A 17896-nucleotide genomic window follows, 5' to 3' on the forward strand; every position below is an offset into this window, starting at 1 on the left:
TAGCACACTGTACTTCCATCAGCAAATCTGCTAGTTCCCGTAGCTTCACGTGTTCTTTTGCTGAAACTCTTGGGAAATTGTCTAGTCGGTCGAAAAGAGACTTTTCGATCATTTCAGGTGCTGCATAACATTCCTGGAGGCGATCCCAGGCCTTCTTAAGTGCTGTGACTGGGTTTGTTATGTGCACTGACCGTATACGTTTCACATGATTGCTGGATTCTCTACCGAGCCATTTTATCATCAAGTCCAACTCCTCAGTAGGTGTGAGGCCTAGCCCTTGTGTGACATTTATGTATGAAGACTGCCAAGCACGAAAGTGTTCAGGCTTATCATCAAACTGATATAAACTTGAATTCACCAGATCACGCCGAGCCAGGTACTGCGCCAGGTGTTCAGTTGTAGGTGTACTGTAGGAAGCTGTAGGCATGGACATGGGATAGAAGAGCTGTGCTGACTTGTTCAGGTTGGACTGACACTCTTTTGAATCCCTCTGTTGGACAGATGCTCTGTTCGTAGCCTGATTTTCCATTTTAACTACTGGCGGGGCATACACATAGTCAAAAAAGTCATGGTGGCTGGTGACATTAGCATATGATGTTTCATTTGCAAATGCAGGGGTCTGATGTTGTGGATTAAAGGGATTGCGAGGGCTAAACAATGTCTCATTTGCTGGGGGCTGACTTTTTGGTGAGTGAGCTTTGATGGCTTCTTGATCTGGGGAGTCAGTTAAAGGACAGCTTTTACGTGATTGTGGGTCAAAATGAGAGGTGACGTATTCACTTGTCCGCTCCATTTTGTCTTCCTCTGATGGGCCTACCTCATCTAGCACCAACGGATATGCCTGGGCATCCGCTGATTCCCACACAGCTGCTTCAGCCTCTGCTGCTGCCGCTTCTCGGCGTATAGCAAGTTCTTCAAGCTCAGCATCCCTTTTTACTTTCTCAAACTGATATGCAGCATCTTTATCAGCCTTTATCTTCTGATATTCAGCTTCTCTATCGGCTATTTCTTTCTTTTGCTCAGCCTCCTTAGCTGCTCTTTCTATCTTAGCTTTAGCTTCTTGTTCAGCAAATGCAAGGCGTGCTTTAGCTGCTTCTGCTTTGGCACGTGCACGTATTAATGAGCCACTTGATGATGCAGATGACCGTGCACTCCTGCCAGCCACTGAAATCTTGTCATTTTGTTTCCCATCCATCTTACCACGATGTACAACACCAGCTTTTCACTGTCTTTTCACTATGTTGTCCTCACTACAGTGTAGCAACTGCAGCTATCCAACTAGCTAAACTCTTCTCTGCAAATGATTGACTTGAGGCATAGTGAGCTTTTCTTTGCTGTTTACTGTTCCTCTTTTGTATCATTATACAGGGCAGAGTGAAAACTGTAACATAAAAATACAAAAATCTGCATTTTACTTTTCAACATGTGCTTTTTCTCATTGTAAATACATATAAATTAAATATTTTAAAACAACCAAACAAATCCTTTTTCGTGTAAATAATATATCCTTTTTTAACAATTATTTATATTCAAACATGAAATTATCTACTTACGACATTGCCTCTGTGGCGTTTACAGCATGAATTGTTTGGATGAACACAGAAACACAGGAGGGTTGATTCAGCTAGCTTCTTCACTACTAACAGGAAGCAAATTGTACACATGCAACTCCCTCCGTAGAGAAAACCCATTTCAAAATAAAATACATTTCAAAATTAAAGCATATACAAACTTAAGCCATAAAGGCAACACAATTATCTTATTCAAATGAACCTGTCCAATTCTCTGAAGTGTCAAGAAATTCTCAAGCTAAGATAACAACAATGATTGAATGAAAATGAGTATACCAAAAACTAATGTGTCTGGACAGATACAGCAAGCTGTATTTGAAATGTTATCACATCAGGATGATAAAACAGCATTAGACAGAATAGGATGGCCTTATTTATTCCACATGCTAATTAAATGCTCAGCTTTGTACTGGGATTATATGTCCTCCTTTCAGGCCCATGAGACATGGGTGCCCAATTTCACTAGAACCCTTTGCTATAATGGTGTGATCAGACAGAACGCAAAGCAAATTTTGGCATTTGTGTAAGTTTCACTGCTGGACCATTTGTGCTCCCCCAAAACAGCCTATTAACTGAGGGTATTTTAGCAAAGGGATGCATTGTTTGTGGGAGTGTTTTATTGTGTGTTTCAGTTCACCCTCTGACTGAACTCAGAACTCACCAGAGACTCTTTTTTTTTGTTATTTCTCTCCAGTCTCTCTCTTTTTTCCTCTCATCTCCATACCTTGATGAAGTAGAGTCATAAAGCCCTCGGATATGTGCAAATTAGTTCAAATTGAAACATTTTCAATTCACGCAGACTTATTTACAAATCAGTTCACACCACAAGTGGGACTTTATATTCAATCAAAAATTCGCTTCACTTTGTTATGTCTAACAAACAGTTAGACCCAATTAGCTACTGACATTTGAGTATGATTTTAAAACGTATTCAGATATTTTGTTAACTCTGTCAATTTCCAGTCAATTCAATATCTAATATATCTTGGCTATTTTATAGTTTCCATGCTTCAGCGTGAAGCAAATAGTATATTTGTTTTTTTTAACACTGTTGAACGTTAATGTAGAAGTCATAGCATAAAGATAACCATTGAATTGAACGCCATATAAATCATTCATGAGCATAAACACAACATTTAACTCTATTATGTTGCCTTTTTAACAGGTTTATATGACATTTGATGAATGTTGCATCCAATATTCCATTTATCTCATGAAGAAAAACAAAACATAAATAATCACGTCTGCATATAATTTTACGGTTTAATGTTGAGTCAGCTGCTCTACTTGCAATGTGTGTTTGTATGTTGATGCGTGGCACCGTGTTTGTAACCCAAAGGTCTGGCGTGTGTCCCTGTTGATCCTCCTCTGTGCTGCGCTCGTTTGTTCTGCTTTTCCTTTATTGTGCATCAGTGATTTCATTGAGTGCTGTTGCTTTTACTCGTGACAGGGTGATTTTTGGGACTTGTTGACTATTATCTAGTACTACGTGACCTTGAAATAAGCGTGACAGATAATTACAGTTTCACATTGACACTGACCACAGAGGAATGGTCATTATTATTGACAGACTGCACAGACCTGTGGTTCTAGAAATGAACCTTCAAGAGGGCTTGTCTTTCTTAACAGCTGCTCAATATATCCAGGATTCAAACCAATTGTATTCCAAACCATTAAATACCCAACCCTCTTCAATCTATGACACAAAGACCCTAAATTAATTTATGGCCATGCATTTCATCACAGATAACTGATTGGTATGCCCCCGGTTGCTCCACATAGCCGAGTATAGGCTTTTCAGTATATTGACTTTGTTGTAATGGCAAACCACAGAGCAGATGAGAAGCTGGCTGTGCTGTGGGAAGGGATGGAGAGGGAAGGGATGAAGGGAGGGAGGTGAGGTCAGCACACTGAGACTTGGGACTGGCCTGGAATCCAGCGGCTTCAAATTGACAGACTTGATTTGATTTGTTGTGTGCAAGATGGTGGTCCCTACAAAACTACTCTGAGACACAATTCACAGAGACCACAGAGCTCCGGCCCCTGCTCGGACTACTTTATGTCAAACTTCCTGGGAAAATACAGAAGTCTGAAAGGTTTTTGCAAAGCCCCCTCCTCTTCATAAAGATAGGACATTTTGGAGTTGAATTGTCAGTAAGGATCATTTACAGTTTCAGGTGAAATTAAGTTCAAATTGTATGATTCAAAGTCAGTTTTTAAAGCAGTTATTCAGTTCAAATTCAAATATGTATTAAGATTTGGTTTCTTGTATATATCTCTGCCCATAGGCATTAGTCAGACACTAAACAAGAGCTTCACTGGTTTCATTTCCTTCAGATGATGACATCTAGCCTTAAACATAACTGTCCACAACTGTTGTCAATCAAAAATAGTCTGATGCTGTCCTGCTGAAAGCCTTAGAAATAGAGATTGGACACCAAGGTGTGTGGAACAGCATGTCTAGTTGTAAGTGGGCCCAGTGGGTTGTGTTGGATTTGTCTGGTAAGCTCTCACTAGCCACAATTCTTGGTGGTGAGCCAACACAGATATTTTTGCCAGGATTTTCCCCAACACTAGTCCCATAAGGTAGTATCAGTAAAAATTACAATTTAGGGTAGTGTAATTGTTCTTTTTGGAATAAATGGACAAAATCAGAGAGTAAAAGTGCAAAATGAATCGATAGTGTGTGTTTTATCTGAGTAAGGTGGTGTAAAAACACTTACACTGCTGATGATATCAGCAGGCATTTGATAAAAGGGGACGTGGGTGCATGTGTGTACAGAAGCAATTCATTTCCACTTTTTTCTCTACACCTTCTATTTGTCCTAGAAATCATTTTCAAGATTGCTTTCTCATTTAAACGCAATTTTTCATTACCAACCACCAGTGAAGCAGCAGTGAAAGTCTATAGCGAACTGTATTTTCCAAATCGTACCATTACATTTTCTTTTTTACTAAATCTGTATTTCATATTCCATTCATATTGTTTTATTATTTAGACAAAGCATCTTCAACAGTCTGGGTAAAACATCATATGATAGCAGGGGTTTTTTAAAACTTTTTTTCACTACAAGCTGAACTGTGCTCACATTGATTTTATATGAGTTTTGGATTAGGAGGAAAAATACTTTGAAATTCATAAATTTAAAAATTACCATCAAGGAGGACTTTTATAAGAGCAGCATATGTAAAACAGGAGTACAGAAGTAGTCACTGACAGGGAAAGTAGGAGTAGTTGGCATTTGTCCTATGGTCTAAAAAAAACTCAATTACACGGTAATGAAGATAGAAAATGATAATCTTCTGGTCCAGTTTCAAAAGAATGTCATAGGTTTCCAATCTATTACAATTGAAACGTCTCACAAGGCTGCAGATGAGCGGCGAGCCAACACAGATTGATCTCGGAAAGCATATATCATAACGTGGATTTTGCTCTGTTGTAGGTGTTAACTATCAACAGAAGACCAAGATTATGTACACAAAAATGTTAATGATAATTTAGTGGAAGAAATTTTGCAACAAATGCTCAGAATTACTGGTGATCTAGACCTTTGTCTAGCCTTTGAAACTGTAAATGGAAATCGTGTTCAATCCTTAATGAAAGCAAATCAAGCTTGTCATCAAGCTGCACTTAAAATAATTGAGTATAACAACAGTATAGAGGAAAAAAAGCAGTTAGAAGGTTTTTCCCTTTTAACATTTGTACATGAGTAAAAGACTTTCTCATTATTTCCTCCTGATATACTGCAACATGCTAATGTGATGTGAAACATTTCCTGTAAACTTATGTACTGGCTGCTGTAACCTTCCAGTGTTACAAAGATGTTTCTAAGAGAAATCCCTCTGGTGTAGAGAAATTGATGTATTTAACATTTCCAGCTTTACTGAAAGACTTGGAACAAGGTCTTAGATTCCCTGATAAAGCTTTTTTCAAGTGTATTTAATTTATATACCGCCTGTCTAGCAGCACAAAGCCCTCACAAGATAAGAGAGGAAGGCAAGTTGTCAGTAGTAAAGGTGCAGTGATCCTTGATGTTTCTGCTTTATTGATTAATTGAATATTGCGTGTAGCACCATGTCATAACAGCCGTTTCTTTATTGACTTCTTTGTGTTTCCCAGAAGAATGTAAACTTCACCAGAGCTCAATCATGGAGGCAGCAGATCATAAAAAGCTCATATACTTAATTATTATTTTTGTGTCATATTGGAATGTACTGACAAATTACCTGTTTTGTAAGGATTTGCTAAAAATCTTTCTGCCTTTTATCAGCGGTAATGTCACCATAGCAACATCGATGAGGCAGCCATGAAGTGCGCTTGAGGCCATATGACCTTTCATCTCTTGAAACGTCAGAAAGCCTCATGAAGCAGAGTCGTATGAAAGTGCAGCTAAATGATCCAAAATGAATATAATCTCAGAAACACTGAACCCATTATTTTCAAGGAGAGATAACATTTCAAGGCCGAGGATGTTTAAAGTTTACCATTTTCAAAATCGATAGAGGATCCAAGAAGAAAATCAATTCATGACGACTGAAAACGAATCCAAAGCATATACCGTCATCTCTACTGCAGGAACTGAATATGTTATAAGCTGCCAAATAGCACTGTGACAAATGATAATGAGCTCAAAAAGACAAACAGGCAGTCTTAGAAATGCTAACTGCTGGAGAAAATCATTCTTGATCGCTGCTGGTGGGGGAATGTGTGAGTATGTAACTATACTACGATGGGAGTTATATTCAAAGAGTAACGTTAACAGAATTTTTCTAAAAACTGTTGCTTGAAAAAGGGGGCTGTCTTATATTCACCGTATATTCAGGCAGATACAGTACTAGCTCTATGCTGTTCCACATTAACAACAAGCACCTGGCTACCATGTCCGAGGATGGCTCACAGTCACAGCCAAAGATCACATTGCTTCAAGCCGGGGGGACTATGTGTGATGCGTGCTGGTCCGAGGCCCATCACCCAGTTAGCATGCTGAATGGTTGAGACCAATATGCTGCCAGTCAGTGTGGTAGAGGGTGAGGGGTTGAAAGAGCTATTTAGGTACTTTGCTCTCAAGTATGTTATGCCGTCGAGAGCTTCTGTGACTAAACGCATTGTGAAACACTTTGAGAAGGATGAGCTAAAAGTCAAGCTAACTAGGGCAGACAAGCTAGCTCTGACCACCGACTGCTGGACAGCTCTCACAAATTAAAGTTACAGGGTTTCAGTCTATCGAAAGCAATAGTAACCAAAACTGACATCCCTAATGGAATCCAAATAATCCTACCATTTGGAGGAACTTGTGTGTTTTCACAGTTTCCCAAGCGTCCCATCACTTTCCCTAAAAACTCTTCCTTATCCTTCATTTCTCCTTGATGAAAGACTCCTCCATACATGACTCATCTGCTTCTTATTTGAAGTCACTGTGCTGCTTTGCAGTTTAATTAAATCAATCCTGAATCACATAGTTGTGTTTGCACCTCAAGTGAGACACATTCTTCTTCTCCCACCACTGTGAGCTCAGGCCAATAAGAAGGCCCGATTTGCGCTGTTTGAGAGGAGACATCAAATACACTCTCTCGGTGTAGACAGCTAGTAAAGAAATAAATATATACACAGGATAGTGTAACATCTGACTCATAACTTGTCAAAAAGAATACAGTAAGTATGAGGATGAATATGACATTAACTATAAAACTAACTACAAGACTGTGGCCTCCAAATAACTTCGACACAAACACTTCAGCATAAATCCTTACAGATATATTTCAGCAAATTTGTCTGTTTCGTAAAATGCCAACTCCTTTCCTCAGCTATTGTTTATCAATTTTTATGGCTCATTTTGTTGCTCTCTGGGCTTCTCTTGTGCTGAAACTACCTCAATCAATTGTATTTGTCAGCCTGACACCCGGCGAATGAAACGGTACAGCAGCAAATCCCCCTCCAGCAACACACCACAACCTGACAGCTTGTATTACAGCGAAATTGTGCCAGCCACTTCTCGGACATGGCATTTGAAGGAATAAGCAGTTGATTATCACTTCTGAAAATGCTTTTCTTTCAGCTTTCTTATCAGTGTGGAGGATGACCTTCAGAGCTGTGTCGAGGGAGGGGAGGGCCATCAGAATAAATTATAGGCTGCTGCCCTTGTCTAAGAAGTCCTGCTGGTGGTTGTGACAAGGGAGTGTGATCTCTCTTTCACACACACACACACATACACTACTATTTATAAAATGACATACAGCGATGGAGCCTACAATTGTTACTGCATGCTTAAGAGGCATGTACAAGATGTAAATGAGAAAGAATACAAAAATTACAAGTATAGATTCATTCATCAAAACAGTTGAATGTATTATTCAGAAAGAAGACACTTGAATCTATGTTGTGATTTATCGCAGTGGAGGTTTAGTAGGGCAGAATAAACAGGAAATAAAGTCTGAGCGATTACTCCGCCTACGCCAGCCCCCTGACACGCCGGGTCACAGTCTATCATCAAGTTGAGTAGAGATGCCAAGGCCCCATCTCCTAACCCCTAACCTCTCCTTTCATAATTCAACTTGATCTCACTCACTGTCTGTCACTTCCAGATCTCACAGCCACATTGATTCTCTGTGAAATCTTCCTCTGTGTCTGCCTCTCAGACTGCTCCTAATCCCATGAGTAGATGACCACATTTTAAAAAGCAATAACGACGATTTTTACCGGCCCCAGAGCACTAAATGACCACCATCCATCTGCAGGGGCGCTGACAGTGTTGTTTATCAATGCCAACGACTGCTGGATCACATTGCCAGGTGCTGACATTTCTCACTTTCCAAATGTTATGCTCTATTTTGGAACCTAATCACATTTTTCAGCTGTTCTACGACGGAGGAAGGTGCTACGACGAGGCAATCGGCAAGACGAGTCGTTTCACTTACAAAGGCTAAGAAAAGCAAAGAAGCCAAAAATAGAGGTGTTTAATTATTCTATCATTTTACACTATGATTTACATTTTCATTAGATATTCTTGTTGGATCTCAATGATATCGAGCCTAAAAAAATTCAACCTTTTCTGAGCAGAAGACACACACTGACTAGTTAAATCCAAGCTTAGGACTGCTTATGTATCTGACCTCAATGCTGAGCCTCAGATTTTAGGAAAATATTGGAACTGGGTCTGTGACATAACTCCAAAGTTTCAAAAGAACTGTTTTGAAGCCTTCATAAAGTTGCTAGAAGATGATGTGAAGGTGGGACAGCCCTGAGACCTATCAATCAAAACAACCATGACCCTGAAAAATACTGCTCCCTAAGGAAATAGTTTAACACTTACATTAATTTGCTTTCTTACTGAATGATGGAAGAGAAGATCAATACTGAGATGGAAGAGATCAATACCGTTCTAATGTGTGTGCTAAACATGAAGGTGGAGCCAGCAGCCAGTTAGCTTAGCTTAGCATAAAGACTGGACGCAGGGGGAAACAGCTAGCTACCTCGCTTCAAAGTTCAAATAAGCACTTACCGGTCCTTTAGCCCCAATTAATGTGTTATATTTCAATCGTTACTAGTTTAAAGATTTTAAGAGGAAGTTATGAGTTGGAACTATTACAACATCCCCAGGACATCATTGTTCACTAAAACCACAAATCATTGCTTTGATATTTATGATTGTGTACTGATGAAATACATAAGATACTACATGTTTATTTATGATCTTTAGGCTAGCTGTTTCCCTGTGCTTCCACTCTCTATGCAAAGCTAAGCTAACCAACGCGCAGCTCTAGTTCACTAGCTAAGCTCCAGCGTGAAAATAGTATCGATCTTGTTTTTTCATTCTCAGCAACAAAGCAAGTTAAGCATATTTCCCAAAATGTTGAACTATCCCTCTAATGATTAACAGCCAAGTAATGAAGGTATATATACGGGCACTGAAAGTCTTACCACCCTGTTTCAGTGGAGAATAGTTTAATGTAAACTGGAGGCAACTTATTCATCTCTATCGGAGCTACATTGCCAAGATGATAGAGGGAAGAAATGAGAAACAGCACTTTTGATGTTTAATATCTATGAATAAATGGTATCCACATTCCCAACATATTCTGCCAACAAGTAGTGAAGTAAAAATAAATGTACTATGACTAGAAAATGAACTATTTGTTACATCGCCATTCATGGGAAACACACAATTTCATCTACATCACTACCTCCAGAAAAATTGGACAACCCTGCAGTGAAGGAAGTAAAGATGTCCTTGTGTGTCCTGGAAAGATTATGAGTACGTCCTTGGGTGACCAATTAATCGATTCTTGTCTTCTCCTAGAAAGTTTTGATTAATTCCCATTGAGATAACTTTACTCCTCAGCCACATTAATTCAAAACAGAGACACCTCTTGACTGAGTCATAGTTTTAACATTTTAGTCACAGTATTAATTAGTACAAAGGCATTGAAATTCCCTCTGACCACAGCATTTCCAACTAGTCGACACCAGATAGATCACTAAAATTGAATGTAAACACAGTGTCAGTCTTTTTAATAACCTTGTGTTGGTACATATTTCTTAAAAACAAGCACACTGTTGAAAACGTGTAATCAAACATGAAGTGAAAGCAGTCTATCTCTCACTGATCATTGAAGGTAAAATCAATGTAGATACCACAAACACCAAATCGAGTAAACTTGGAATGGTCCAGTATTTCAGTTCACAAACAGTATCTTATAAGTTAAAATCAAATGACCAAGTGCAATATTAACACCTTTTTTTTTTTTTTTTTTTACAAATTAAATTTTTCCTTGTGATTTAATGCAAAATAATCAGATCAGGATTATAAGGATCAGGAGCCTTACCTTTTTTATGTCAGTGAAAAGTCATACTGTATGTAACGTACAGATTTTTTTTTTTGCTGTTGTTGTTCAAATACATCATGGCCGCATTTCCAAGAGAATTATCACCCAACTCTGCAGGATTTCTGATAGACCCTTTAAGCCTCTTTTAGTTCACTGTTTTGGTTTTACACATGGTTTTGCACATTAGGAGCTAAAGAGCCAGATATTTCCCTAAGGAGTTGATGTAGATGGAAAACAGAGCTAAATGGAGAGTGGATAATGGACTTACATTCCTCAGGAGGCCTGGAACATGACTTCTAATGAATGCAAATGTTTCTCTGTGTCCGCTGGTTGTGTGAACAGTTTGCTAACAAGTTTGCCATGTCAACTTTACTTTACGATAAGTCAATGTTATGTTTTCTTCTTGCTCTGCTGTCCCCAGCTTGGTCAAAAAATCTGTTTCTTTAGTGGAATAGTTTGATTTCCACAGGAATAATCTAACACGGTGATGATTGGCAGCTGCCTCACCAGCACATTCAAAAAAGTAGGTTATAGCGCTGATGCTGGTATTGACATCACAGGGTCACGATCCAGACTGTGATATGATTTCTTGGAGAGGAGTGCCAGCATCATGGGGTTCTTTTAGTAATGTCTGTCTCTTTTTCAGCTGTCTCATGTGTACTTTGAGTCCTATCTGATGCCTGCAGCTTTTCAACATCGATTGCTGCTTATAATTCGAAGTTCCTGCAAGCCTGTAATTCATACAGCAGCCTGCTGATGGGCATCCAACATTTCAAGTTATTCCCCTCCTAATCTTTTTATGCAATATCTATTACTGCCGCACATTTAAGTAGCATGAGAATTAATTACTTAATAATTAACTATTTAACATCAAGGGCCTCACTGCCTTTTCCCCATATTAACAGAGATGTCTTTCCCAGAGAGGAAACTATGACAGCACTGGAGATCTAAGGCAACCAAATCATACTGCTCACTTTCTGTTCATGTACAGATTTTTAATCTTAAATTACATTTATGAAGGTGTAGCTTCTTTTTTTTCAGAACAAATTGCGTCAGTATCCATTGGCTTTGATGCAAGAAGCCATTGTTAATTGGCTGTAAATGTAGTTATGATTGATAGTCTCAAGGAGATGGAGACAAGGCCTTAAGCTTGTACTAACAGGCCTCCTGCTGCTTTATTGCACATCAATAACCCGGCAGTATCTTCAGCACTATCTGCACTCACACTGTTGCTCTGCTTGTCCCCTTTCTTTCACTCATCAGATAGGAGGCCTCCCAGGGCTCCTTCGATGAACAAGTTACGTGCCTGTTTTGGGCTCCATCCTTTATGAACAGTTATCAATCTTCCAGCTTACTTGTGATGAATGCACACAAAGGAAGCTTCAGAGAACACAGAGTGCAGTTTTTCATAAGTCTGATGCTCAATACAATATATCAGCTTTTCAGTGGGAAGAGACAGCTGTGAATGGTTGGTTAAATTATTTGTCATTCCGAACATTTTCCATTTGGATCAGCCGGGTGCTGATTGTTGATTTAATGTGTCTCCTTTTGACAAAGAAAAACCCATTTATTTTACTCACCGGTGACGAACAGATAGGCTATTTTTACAGACAAATATGTGTCAGGTTGTACGCACCTTTCCCAAGAAGGCTTCTGCAAACTGTGTGTTTTCATAAAGATTAAATAATAAATGGAGAGCTGTTTATTTATGCTTGCCAGAGGGGCAAAAATCTAGATCTTGGTTGGTCGCTAAAAGACGTTTTCAGGGCTTCTTGTTGCATCTGCGCATGTGTGACTTTCTCTTTTGAATAATAAATATAAATCTATTCTTGGATAGTAAGAGTTGCACCTTCTCGTTCCCATGTGAAAACTGTTAAAACTGATGACAAACATAATGTAATGACGTGAACCTGGAACAACCTTGAGGCAAACTTGTAACAAAGGGCAGACATAGGTGAAACATAAAATATTTTTTGTTAACTGGCCAAATGTTTTCTTTTAAAATAATTTCTCATTCCAAGTGATTCATTTAATATCATACATTCACAAAGAAGCCACATATTTGAAGGTCATGATGGGTCTATATGTTTCCAAGCAACAATACTTAAAGATGCTCTGCAGCAACTGACTGCAGAGTTTCTGTAAGTACAGATGCTTTGGTGACCTTAAGCCCACTTCAGAGGGGTGATGCAGTACTTTTGGTGAGTAAAACACAAGCTCTCTTGCCTGAGAAAACAACATTATCTGTGTTTGTGTAATGCAAGCATACAAGCATTCTAACTCAAATTCAAGCCTTCAGGAGTTTTATTATGTGTGGTTATGTTTGTATGTGGTAAATGTTACTGAATGTATGTGTGTGTCTGTGTGTATGCGTGCGTGTGTGTGTCTGTGCGTGTGTGTGTGTGTGTGTGGGCTTACCAGTGTGAATGCTTGTTGTTTGTGTACTTGTGTGAGCATGAACAAGTGCCATCAAAAAAAACTGATATCCAAGAAGATCTGAAGACAAATAGCTGTAAAGGTAGCGGGCATAGCATGACAAGTGTAGATAAGCGATTATATGTTGGTTTCAGTGGAGCAGGTGATTCCTCAGCCCCGCAGGCAGGGGGTAAGGCATTTCAGCAGCGTGGAGAGACGGCAGAAACATCAAAAACTCAGCGAGCTGGAAGCTCCGGCTACGCCTTGCAAGATCAATGATAGGGGTTACATCTACAGCTGTTCTCACAGGAGGTTTTGTTGCTAGAAGTGTGAAAAATGAATCAGTGCGCTGATGTGGGGTGTTCATTATGTCCACTTTTGATGTAAAAAAAAAAAAAAAAAAAGACTCATTGGTAAACATGAGACAGGCGCCTCGAGAAGATTAGAAGAGGTCACTGGGAAAGCAGGTAAACAAAAGTTTAAAAATGGAATGACTTATTAATTACATTGTGCTCTTTTCCATGCAGATCTCTCATCAGAATGTCATAAATAATTAGAAACTCTATTTGTTAACATGAGACGCAAAAGGTGTTCACTAGCTTTCCCTTGCTGCAGTATCTTACCACGTCCTGTTGATGAAGCCACAAACCTGCTGTCAGCATGACCGTACATCCGGCATCCTCCCACTGCGACAAAATTTAAGGCTCACATGAATAATTTGTCCATCTGGGAGCAGTCTATTTTGCATAACTGACTCATCTATCTGGGCATGAAGCAGGGGTTCGGGCTAAGATTCCCACCAACACAAAATTCAACTTTTTGCAAATTTTCTATGTGATTTTACACCAAATAGATTTGGAGAAAGGTTGTTATTTCTCCGACTTCACGACTACATCAAATTGTCTGTGAAGATGCCACCCTCTGATATATGAATAACTGATCCATCTCGAGATGAAAATAAGATGTACGGCACTCAGTTGGTTTCCATATGGCAGCAATGCTGGATAATTACTCCGTAATTACCTTGAATGTTTGCACTCTGGACCATTTGCCTCCACCAGCTGTCATTGCTGAGGCATCTGCTGGATATCGCAGCGTGCAGTGGCTCACACCTTGGTCCCCTTTTGACCACCCAGAGCCACATGCTCATTAACTAACAAATAAAAAGTACAGGGAGCGGTGCCTCTACCTTACCTTCCAGATTATTTGCTCCTTTACCCACTGGTCCTCTCAATAGATGCCATATCTTCATGACTTAATAGGATCTTCAGCTGCATTTTGAGCTCATTCTTAATAAATAGAGGTGCCTTCTTCTCCAGCAGCTGCTTGAGTCGAGGTCCCTCAGCAAATCAACCAAGACTAGGTTTGTCATAACTGAACATTAATGAGTAATTTATTGGATATTGATATCTTGGCTCATAAGGACACTTAGAGGAAATTTAAAAGTGAAATGCAGTACATATACTCCATCCACAATTGCATCTGTCTCTAATAGCTTATGTAACCCAGACACATGCACACAAAGCACCTGCAAGAATCTAATTACTGTTTTTGTTTTCATTTTTCAAACAGAATCGAAACTACAGTGTGTCTCTTTTCACTTTGAGGCATTTTCTTACTTCCTCCCTGTCAGTTGGTCAAGGTCCTGCTTTAATGCCTGCCACTCATTTTGACGAGCTGTCACCTATAAATGCATCAAACCTGAGGCTGAGGCAAGTGTCATCAATAAAAACACCATGGAACACCCCAACAGCCTGAATGGTTACTGTGCATGCCACTAAAGTCTGCAAAGTCCCATGTTCGATTCCAGCTAGGGACCTTAGTTGCATGTCATACTCATCCATCTCTCTCTCTCTCTCCCCATGTTTCATGTCTGCTTCTTCACTGCCCACTCTCTAATAAAGGCATAAATGCCAAGAAATTAAAATAAATAAATGAAGACACCACAGGCGTCAACAGTGAATACTAATGATCCGCAGTATGTGAATCAATTCTCATATTCATGCTGGAATTGAGCTCTGGTTCCCATTAAAATGTCCCAATCAGCAAGGGCAGTAGCATAGAGACCGGAGATTTATTCTTTTTGCACACAGGGTCACAGAGAGAATCTGAAGCGACAGTGTTCTGTATAATATAGGCTTATACTGTAGTTAGTTTTACTTTTAAAAAGTTGGCCCTGAAATTTGACTGAATGTGTCGCTGTGCCTGACAAACAGAAGAACGCAAACTGCTTTCTGTGACTGTGTTGTCTGTCGCTCGTTGGCTTGTATCTGACAAGCATATCTGATTCATATTTGAAAGACAGTGCAGTGGTCCGGGAACAGGTGTAATCTGTTTGGATTTCTTGGGTCGCTGTCAAGACTGCAGGTGCATTTTCAGCATGGTCAGTTTTTCAGGAGTCAGATAAGCCATGCATTAATTCTTCTGAGCAATGTTACTTTTGCTGTTTTGTTGTTATTTGCAAGTGAAAGATTGCCAATCTGATGGCCTTTATCTGGTGAAAAATCACATCAACATTCATAGTTGCATCCAAATATTCTGATGTTGTCTTTTTCTTCTTTAAACACAATTATTATGAGAAATAACTCATTTACATGTCTGAGCCTTTCAATAAGAACCCAAAATACAACAAAAGTATGTTTTTCTTGTATAACACAAAGGGCAAAATGTCTCTAATTTTCTCTTTTCCCATCTGATCAGTAATTCATTCACAACAAAAGTTTCAACTTATTCATAACCTTGTGCCTGGAGGATTCAACATTGCGCATCATTCCACATAATGATGGTAAATCATCTTCTTTTTTTCAAATGATATTTCAGTCAATATCTCGCTTATGTTCCCGCTGTGCTGGGATGCTTGTCAGACTAGAGGGAGTGTGTTTTGGGGTTGAGATCTTATCAAAGAATCAGTGGGAATCAAATGACATCAAGCTTTTGCGTGATGTTAGAGAGAGACATGACGCACCGCAAACAACATTTAAGCAGAGGAAGAGTTTCATATTTGTTCCATTGAGTCTCAATTTGTTGAGGCTCTACATATTTATTCAGTGTGTGACAGCACACAGCTAATCGCCCAGGCTGGGAATCAAATTGCCAATCATATGTCTTATTATTGTGACTATCCTACACGTTGTTACAGGAACCCATCAATGTGTCACAGCATGGGCGGTGCACTGCTAAAGAAATGCAGACAGCCTCCTTGCTGCGCTCCCAATGAAGCAGAGGAGATGTGGTGAACAATATCATTGGATTTCCCCACAGAGCAGCTCGCAGGTTTACCAGACTGATTTTCCACAGTCCCTGAGGATCAACACTCCTGGGATCCTCCAGCCAGCTATGTTCAATTGTTAACTACCACTTGAAATTTGGAAGTTAAGAAAAAAGGTAGATTCGTTTTAATATTAGCTAAGGAATAGTATTTCATTTGAGTTTTGTGTAAATATGTAGATAAAGCCAGCAGTGGAAAACAGCTAGTGCGGTTCCTTTCCAAAGTTTTAGAAATTCCTCCCACATTCCTCCATAACTCCTTTTACATTTTATCAAGTAACTACTAACTTTGAGTGTTGGATCTCATTTTTTAAATCCGAATGGTAACTTGATGTTCTTCAAATTTCTGTTCATTTTCAAGTTTGTGCCTACTAAACTTTTTGTGCAGGCTAGCAGCTTACAATTTTTATACTATATATCTTGATTCATATTTAGCATACAAATATGATAATGGTATCAATCTTTTTATCTAAATAGTGAATTCTACTATTGCCAAAAAGGTTGAACTATTTGTTTAGGCAAACAGATCATTTCAAAATTGGACTTCTTTGAGGAAATAAATCAACCTAACCTTATAAAGGACATAGTATCCAGGCTGAAACCTAAAATAAGCACGAAAAAGGGAGAAAGGTGCTAAAAATGCTGTACAGACTTGTGTCCATCTGATTATAATGTGACAGAAAACTTAACATTATTCTAAAATAGTTTCATCTATTCTTGTCATTTTAAAAAGTTAACTCAATGTGCCAATTGTGATAAGGAACAGTGAACATGTCAAAGTCATCTTTATTCTTTGATGGAGCAATCTGTGCAGTTATAGTGAAAGGTAATGGCGAGGAAGGAAACGTAAATGTCACTGGTGCTGCAAGAAATCCTTTTGAAATATTAACAGAAGGCTTCAGATGCTGCTGTGTATAATGGGAAGGCTAGAAAAATTCATAGACTGGAAAGAAATGCTCACAAAGGCCTCATGTACCTAATCTGATTCCAGTTTTTAAAAAAAACACAATGCTTTGTACTGTATATGACCCAAAGTACTGCTGGTCTTCACAGCAAAAGAGGGTTGTTGGATATTAATATAAATTCCCTTTACTCCTCTTGGCTTCATAAGTTGCCACACACAGTCAATTTGGCATGGAGAAATTAAAGGATTAATGGTGGCACGTGTGAAACTGAAGGTTATTCCATAGAACAGAGGTCAAAGTAAATTACACATCGCATGCTGAATGAAAGTGTAGGGGTTTAGTGAAAGAAATTGTAAGCCACACCTGAAATGAGGGAGAGAAAGTGGATGAAAGGTAATTATGGTTCATTATTAAAGTGCTTTTGGAGCAGAACTCTGACATTCCCTTTAAGAGGAAAATTAGATTTCAGGAGATCAGCGTGACCTGGTCTGTAAATGGTTTCATGGGTTTGTTTTTCTGGAGGAGCCGCTGCCTCTTGCAAGTGGTATGATTCCTAATAAGTCTTGTTTGGGTCCTCTAACCCCTTCAGTTCTACAGCAATTAATGCTCAGCTGTAACATTTTTAGAAGTTTGCTTTGCATCTAATTAGGGATTCATGCCCTGTTAAGCATTAGAGAAATAATTTAACTGTGAAGAGAAAAACTACTCACCCTGCGTTCTCTGTAAAAAACAAGCATCAATACATGTATGTTTGGACTTCACAGCTGCAAAATAGCCCCCTCCTGACAATTTAACCACAGGCGTACTCTTTAAATATATCATTCTGACTACATTTAACTTGTGAAATGATCACAGACAAAAAGCTGTGATGCTCAAATAAGACTAATGGCTGTAGGGTTCATTCACCCATTTGAT

General features: G+C 39.0%; 1 protein-coding gene across 1 annotated transcript in view; it reads right to left on the reverse strand.

The window, feature by feature from the left end:
• Nucleotides 1-7752: 7752 nt before the first annotated feature.
• The window catches only part of fhip2a (FHF complex subunit HOOK interacting protein 2), a 229426-nt gene continuing 219282 nt past the window's right edge, over nt 7753-17896 (reverse strand). The window contains exon 18 of the mRNA XM_053333328.1: nt 7753-7785. The gene's annotated coding sequence lies outside the window, so the exon portion shown is untranslated. The remainder of the gene's footprint in view (nt 7786-17896) is intronic.

Source organism: Scomber japonicus, chromosome 14 (genome assembly GCF_027409825.1).
Source record: "Scomber japonicus isolate fScoJap1 chromosome 14, fScoJap1.pri, whole genome shotgun sequence".
Taxonomy (NCBI): domain Eukaryota; kingdom Metazoa; phylum Chordata; class Actinopteri; order Scombriformes; family Scombridae; genus Scomber; species Scomber japonicus.